This window comes from Mesoplodon densirostris, chromosome 19 (genome assembly GCF_025265405.1).
Source record: "Mesoplodon densirostris isolate mMesDen1 chromosome 19, mMesDen1 primary haplotype, whole genome shotgun sequence".
Lineage (NCBI taxonomy): Eukaryota > Metazoa > Chordata > Mammalia > Artiodactyla > Ziphiidae > Mesoplodon > Mesoplodon densirostris.
The window spans coordinates 16,928,837-16,937,194 of NC_082679.1; positions in this window are offsets into that span (position 1 = coordinate 16,928,837).

The following is an 8,358-nucleotide window of genomic DNA, read 5'->3' on the forward strand; positions in this document are numbered from 1 at the left end:
AAATTTGGGGAAGCATACCATGTACCATGACTAAATCATGGAGACAGTAAATCTGAACAGACCAATGAGTAAGGAGATTGAATCAGTAATCAAAATCCCAGGACCAGATGGCTTCACTAGTGAATTCTACCAAACATTTAAAGAATGCCAATCCTTCTCAACCTCTCCCAAAAAACTGAAGAGGAGAAACACTTCCAAATACATTTTATGAGGCCAGTGTTTTAAACTGATACCAAAGCCAAATAAGGCTACTACAAGAAAACTACAGGACTTCCCTGGCAGTTCCTAGGACGCAATGATGTTCAACCTATGCAAATTAATAAATGTGATATACCACATTAAAATGAGTGATAAAAAGCATATGATCATCTGAATAGATGCAGAAAAAGCATTTGATGAAATTTAACATTCTTTCATGATAAAGATTAAACAAATTAGGTATAGAAGGAACTTACTTCAACATAGTAAATGCCCTATGTGACAAGTCCACCATTAACAACATACTCAGTTAGAAAAGCTGAAAGTTTTTCCTCTAAGATCAGGAAGAAGACAAGGGTGCTCACTGTCACCACTTCTAGTCAACTCTCACCACTTCTAGTCAACAAAGTAGTGGAAGTCCTTGCCAGAGCAATTAGGCAAGAAAAAGAAATAAAAGGCATCCAAATTGGAAAAGAAGAAAAACTGTCTCTGCAGTTGACATGATACATAGAAATCCTAAAGACTCCACCAAAAAACTGTTAGAACTAATAAACAAATTCAGTAAAGTTGCAGGATACAAAATTAATATACAAAAATTAGTTCAATTTCTGTACACCAATGAACATTCTGAAAAAGAAAATCCTATTTACAATAGCATCAAAACCAAAAGATACCTAGAATAAATTTAACCAAGGAGGTGAAAGATCTGTGCACTGAAAACTATAGAGTGAAAGTAAAAACTAAGTGAAAGGGCTTCCCTGGTGGCGCAGTGGTTGGGAGTCCGCCTGCCGATGCAGGGGACGTGGGTTCGTGCCCCGGTCCGGGAGGATCCCGGGTGCTGCGGAGCGGCTGGGCCCGTGAGCTGTGGCCGCTGAGCCTGCGCGTCCAGAGCCTGTGCTCCGCAGCGGGAGAGGCCACAGCAGTGAGAGGCCCGCATACCGCAAAAAAAAAAAAAAAAAAAAAAAAACTTTCTAAAAAATAAATTAAAAACTAAGTGAAAGATTGAAGACACAAACAAGTGGAAATTTATCCTGTGTTCATGGATTGGAAGAATTAATATTATTAAAATGCCTAGATTTAATGCAATCCCTATCAAAATTCCAATAGCATTTTTTATAGAAATAGAAGAAACAATTTTAAAATTAATATGGAATCATAAAGACCCTGAATAGCCAAAATAATCTTGTACAAGAACAAAGCTGATGGCATCATACTTCTTGATTTCAAAATACACTACAAAGCTATACTAATAAAAACAGTATAGTTCTGGAATTAAAACAGACATATAGATTAAAGGAACAGAATAGAGAGCCCAGAAATAAATGTATGCATTTACAGGCAACTGATCTTTGCCAGTGGTGCCAAGAACACAAAATGGCAAAAGGACAGACTCTTCAATAAATGGTGTTGGGAATACTGGGTATCCACGTGCAGAATAAGGAAGTTTCACACAATATAAAAAATCAGTTCCAATATATAACCTGTATATAATGGAATATTATTCAGCCTTAAGGACTAAGGAAATCCTTCCATTTGGTACAACGTGGATGAAACAGGAGGACATTTAGTTAAGTGAAATAAGCCAGAATGAGAAAGATAAATACTGTATAATATCACTTATATGTTGAATCTAAAAAAGTCAAACTTATAAAAGAAGGGGGTAGAATTGTGGTTGCCAGGTGCTGGAGTTTGGGGGTAATGAAGACATAATGGTCAACGGTACATTTTCAGTTATGCAGTATGAATAAGTGCTAGAGATCTAATGTACACCATGGTGACTACAGTTAATAATATTGTGTACTTGAAAGTTGCTAAGAGTAAAGCTTAAGTGTTCTCACCACACACACTAAAATGGTAACTCTGTGAGATGAGGAAAATATTAGCTTGATTTTGTAAACATTTCACATGTATACATATATCAAAACATCACATTGTATACCTTAAATATACAAAATTTTTATCAATTATACCTCAGTAAACCTGGGGAAAAAAGATAAAATAGCCCAAAGCAGAGAACAGAATGGTGGTTTCCAGGGGCTTAGAAATGGGGTGATGTTGGTCAAAGGGTACAGAGTTTCAGATATACAAGATAAGTAAGTTCTGGAGATCCACTATAGAAACAAACACAAACCCCTAAACATAAGACCTGAAACTGTAAAACTCCTAAAGAAAAAGGGGGATAGATTCACAACATTAGTCTAGACAATGATTTCATTGATATGACACTAAAAGCATGGGTGACAAAAGCAAAAATAGTAAGTGGGACTACTTCAAACTAAAGTTCTGTACAGCAAAGGAAACAATCAATAGAATGAAAAGGCAACCTACAGAAGAGAAAATATTTGCAAATCATATATCTGATAAGAGGTTAATATCCAAAATATATACAGAGCAACAGTTTTAAAAAATTAATAACTTGATTTAAAAATTAGCTAAAGGGTTTCCCTGGTGGCACAGTGGTTGAGAATCTGCCTGCCAATGCAGGGGACACGGGTTCGAGCCCTGGTCTGGGAAGATCCCACATGCCGCGGAGCAGCTAGGCCTGTGAGCCACAACTCCTGAGCCTGCGCGTCTGGAGCTTGTGCTCTGCAGCAAGAGAGGCTGCAACAGCGAGAGGCCTGTGCACCGCAATGAAGAGTGGCCCCCACTCGCTGCAACTAGAAGAAAGCCCAGGCACAGAAATGACCCAACACAGCCAAAAATAAATAAATAAATAAATAAATGTGACTTGCTGTTGCCATGGAAAGACTCAAAAAGTGTCTTACAGGGTATTCAATCCACCTGAAAAAGCATAGAAAAAGCACTAAAAATAAAAAATAGCTAAAGACTTGAATAGATATTTCTCCAAAGAAGACATACAAATGGCCAACAGGTATATATGAAAAGGTGCTCAACATCACTAATCATCAGGGAATGCAAATAAAAACTACAAGGAGATACCACCTCACAAATGTCAGGATGACTATTATCAAAAAACCACAAGACAAGAAGAGCTGGTGAGCTGGTGAGGATGTGGAGAAATTGAAACCCTTGTACACTGTTGGCGGGAATTCAAAGTGTTGGAGCAGCTATGGAAAACAATGTGGAGGTTCCTCAAAAAAGGAAAAATAGAATTACCATACGATCCAGCAATCCTACTTCTGGGTATTTATCCCAAAGGGTCAAAATCAGGGTATTGAGATATCTTCACTCCCATGTTCATTATAGCATTATTCACAATATTCAAGATGTGAAAACCTATTGACAGATGAATGGATAAAGAAAATATACATATATGCAAGCAAATTCTGCAGTATGTGCCAACGTGGATGAACCTTGAGAATATTATGCTAAGTGAAATAAGCCAATCACAGAAAAACAAACTATATGACTCCACTATTGTATGAGGTATCTAAAATAGTCAAATCCATACAATCAAAGAGTGTAACCATGGTTGCCAGAGGCTGGGGGGAGGGGGAAACGAAGAGTTACTAATCAATGAGCATAAAGTTTCAGTTCATCAAGATGAATTAATTCTTGGGATCTACTATATACATCATTGTACCTAGAGCCAACAATACTGTATTATACAGTTAAAAATTTGTTAAGAGTTAAAAATTTGTTAAGAAGGTGTATCTCATGTTAAATAGCCTTACCACAATATAATTTTAAATTTTAAATAAGTAAATAAATATTTCAACAGACATTGATAATGTCCCCTTGGGGCAACACAGTCACCTGTTGAGAACCACTTCATTTTTAAAAAACAGTGTATCAAAAATTTTTTGATAAAATGCAATATTAAAAAAGACCTAAGTCAGTACTTTAAGAGGCAGAAAAAGGAATGGGGAAAGAATATATGTGACATGAACACAAGGCAAGGTAGCCTCAGAGAGTGGCAGCATTTGGATCGAAATATTTCCAGGATGACACAGGATGACAACTTGTATTTTCACAGAGTGGGCACAGGGGTGCCCCTCAGCACGACCAGCCTCATGAGTGGCTCCCAGGGCATTAAGCTTTTCCCCAGTAAGTCGGGGAGGATGGAGCTCAGACTGGCTCCCAAAAGTGCATTGGCTTCCTCTATTTTCTGGATCTTTAATCTCTTGGTAATACCTGTGTTCCTATGAAAGTAGTACATTGAACAGCCAAAGCTTAAGTGTAATAATAAATTATGGGTATATTCCTTACTCTTTCCAGACAGATTTCTAAGCCCTCTACTTACAATTATAGTCCTACAGTTGACTATGTGTTTGGGCCCCATCGTCTGGGGTAGTGTCACCACATGGTCTTCGTCCTACATAGGTTGAAGCCATGAGTCCAATCCAGTCACAAAAAAACAGCCCTTCCCCCAGTCCTAACCATGAAACCAGAGCCACATACATCATGTTATACCTAGTGAGGTGTTGCTTCCTTTTCCTCACACTCTTTCATTTTGACTGTTTAGAGGACTCTGTTGTTATTTTAGGCCAGTGAGTGGTGAACATACCTTGTTTGTTGCTTCATGCTTCTCAACATTTGGCCCTTTTATAGTCATTGTCAGTGATACCCATGTCTCTCAGTTTTGCTTTGCTTCCTGGACAGTGAAACTGTAACTGTATGACTCTGTTCTCTAAAGGGCATTCAATCATTCTTCCCATCATCTGTTAATATTTAGGAGTTTCAGATTCTCCCTAGGGATTTGTGATTCAACGAACAGTGGATGGAGAAATAATGTCCCAGAACTCATAAATCCTATAACAGATGTACACGTTAACATTATGCATACAATTAATTATATAAAGACTACTCAAATTAACTATGCTAGGTTCTTCAATGAAGAAATTCACGAAATTCTGAAATAGTGTGGTAGAGGAAATTTTTTTGTTTGGAGATCTGAAAGAAGCCTCTCACTATGAAAGTTTGTGATGGATTTTCTAAGCATAGTTCAGGTGCTTCTGACATTAGGACAACCAACTGGAAGAATCTCATGGAAGTCTTGTGCAGCCTCAGGGTAATGGTAGAAATCTGATGTTTTGAGAATAATAGAGACATGGGTAGGACAGCACGATATGAAACTGGAAAGAAAATCGACAGATGGTTCTGGATAAGCACTTGGGACAGACCAAGAATTCTGAAGTTTGTTTTAAGAAAAATTATAGGCTAATGAAGGGGTCCAATCAGGTAAGTAAAAATGAATTTTAATGCTTTTGTCATGTAACCTTTATACTACAGTTAAGTGTTTAACACACCACCATGATACAATATCAGAGTATTGTGACATGCACAGGGCTAGCCTTTCCTGTGCACTTACACACTGCCTGCCTGAAACCTATCAATAGTCTCCATTGCTTTGTGCACACCTGTAGCAAGATCCTGCAGCTACCAAAGGGCATGCTAACAGCCAAGGCCCCCACAGTTGCTTGTAGGCCTGAATTAAGCCCTATCTCCTGTTACAGGCCTACACCACTGGGCTTACTTACAACTACCCTCCTGAAGCTATGTACATGCACTGCCTGGCCCAAACCCCCATTACTGGCCTCCAGTGCTGTGGCACATGGCTGGGGAGATCCTGCAGCCACAGTAGTGCATGTCAACAGCCAGGGCCTCCACAGCTCCTTGTGGCCTCAGATTTGACCCTATCTCATGTCACTGACCTGCACTACTGGATTCACCTTCAACTAGCCCCTCTAGCTGTATGCCTGCATACCCCCAGCCTAACTCTTAACCCCAGGCCTCTACTACATGCACCCATGGCAAGACACAACCACCCTGGTTGTGCACACTGCCAGTGCACTCACAGTTGACCCTGGCCTTTACAGTTTACCCCGGCCCCCACCGCTATGCATGTGTCTGGAACTGGCCCCTGACAGTTTACATGCACCTGCAGCTGGCCCCCACAGGTGAGCATATACACACCACCAGCTCTGGCTACCACTTCTCCATGCCTTGTTCCCTAGCCACTGGACCTGGAGGTGCTGCTAAGGACCCCAAAAATCCTTGCAGCCTCTGTGGACCCCCTACATCACTCACCAATGACCATGAAGTTGTTGATGCCTTGTACCCCAGCAGCCTGAGCCAGAGTCACCACTCCCACCCAGACCCAGAGACAACACACATATTCACGCTTCATGCCTTGCAGCACTAGAACCAGGGTCTCAACATGTTCCAGCATGCCTCCACCTGCAGGTGAAGTTCTTTCCCTTCCAAAGTCAGTCCATAAAGTCTGGAAGAAGTGACTTCTTCTTCGAGTGGACAGACACCCATGCAAAGCTACAGAGATCATGAAGAATCAGGGAAACATGATACCACCAAAGGAACACAGTAAGTATCCTATAACTGACTCACACCAAAAAGGCGCTACATGAATTGCCTGACAAATAATTCAAAATAGTTGATTTAAAGATGCTCAGAGAGCTACAAGAGAACAGCTAAACAGTTTAACAAAATCAGTAAAACAATACAAGAACAAAATGAGAAGTTCAACAAAGATAGAGAGCTTTAAATAAAAAGACCAAACAGTTTTGGAGCTGAATAATATAATGACTGAACTGAAGAATTCAATAGAGAGCTTTAACATCAAAATAGCATAAGGAGAAGAAAGAACTGGTGAGCTCAAAGGAAGATTATTTAAAATTATCCTATCAGAAGGAGAAAGAGAAAAAAAGGATGAAGAAGAAGATTGAGAACTACAGAACGTATGGGACACCATTAAGAGAAGCAATCCATGCATCACTGGAATACCAGGAGAAGAGAGAGAGAAAGTAAGACTCTTTAAAAGAAAGAATGTCTAGCGGCTTCCCTGGTGGGGCAGTGGTTGAGAGTCCGCCTGCCGATGCAGGGAACACAGGTTCATGCCCCAATCTGGGAAGATCCCACATGCCACGGAGCGTCTAGGCCCGTGAGCCATGGCCACTGAGCCTGTGCGTCCGGAGCCTGTGCTCCACAACGGGAGAGGCCACAACAGTGAGAGGCCCGCGTCCCGCAAAAAAAAAAAGAAAGAAAGAATGTCTTAAGAGCTTCCCAAACCTGGGGAGAAATACTGGCATCCAAGTTCATGAAGCTAATAGATAAACCAAAACATTTCACTCTAAAACAGTCATCTCCAAAATACCATAAAATTGTGTAAAATCAAAGACTAAGTGAGAATTTTCAAAGCATCAAGAGAAAAAAATTTTCTCTCATACAAAGGAACCCCCAGGGACTTCCCTGGTGGTCCAGTGGCTGGGACTCCACACTACCAATGCAGGGGGCCTGGGTCCTACCCCTGGTCGGGGAACTAGATCCCACATGCCACGACTAAGAGTTCTCATACCACAACTAAAGATCCCACATGGCACAACTAAAAGATGCTACATACCACAACTTAGGATCCCGCATGCTGCAAAGAAGACCCCACACGCAGCAGTGAGGATTCTGCGTGCCCCGGCTAGGACCTGGTGCAGCCAAATAGAGATAGAAGATAGATAGATATTTTTAAAAGGATATAACACTTAAAAAAAAAAGGAACCCCCATAAGTCTATCAATAATATCTAAGCAGAGTTTTTCAGCCCAGGAGATAATGAGATGATATATTCAAAGTGCTGAAAGAAAAAAACTGCCAACCAAGAATACTTTACCCAGCAAAACTGTCCTGCAGAAACGAAGGTAAGATAGACTTTCCCAAAAAAAGAAGAGCTGAGGGAGTTCATGACCACTAGACCTGCCTTACAAGAACTGCTGAAGTGAGTTCTTCAAGCTGAAACAAAAAGTTGCTAAGTAGAAACAGAAACATATGAAAATAGTATTACACACTGGTAAAGGTAAGTATATAGTTAAGAGTCACAATACTCTAATATTGTATCATGGTGGTGTGTTAAACACTTAACTGTAGTATAAAGGTTACATGACAAAAACATTAAAAATAGCTATAGCTACAAAAATTTGGTAATGGATACACAATATTAAAAGATACAAATTGTGACATCAAAAGCATAATGATGGGTGGGTGGAGTAAAAGGGTAGAGTTTTTTTATGCAATCAAAGTTAAGTTGTCATTGGCTTAAAACAGACTGTTACGGCAATAAGATATTTCACATGACACTCAAGGTAACAAAATAAAGACTTATAGTAGATAAACACAAGATAAAGAGAAGGGACTCAAACTATACCACTATAGAAAATCATAAATTCACAAAGGGTGACAACAGAGAGGAAAAAGG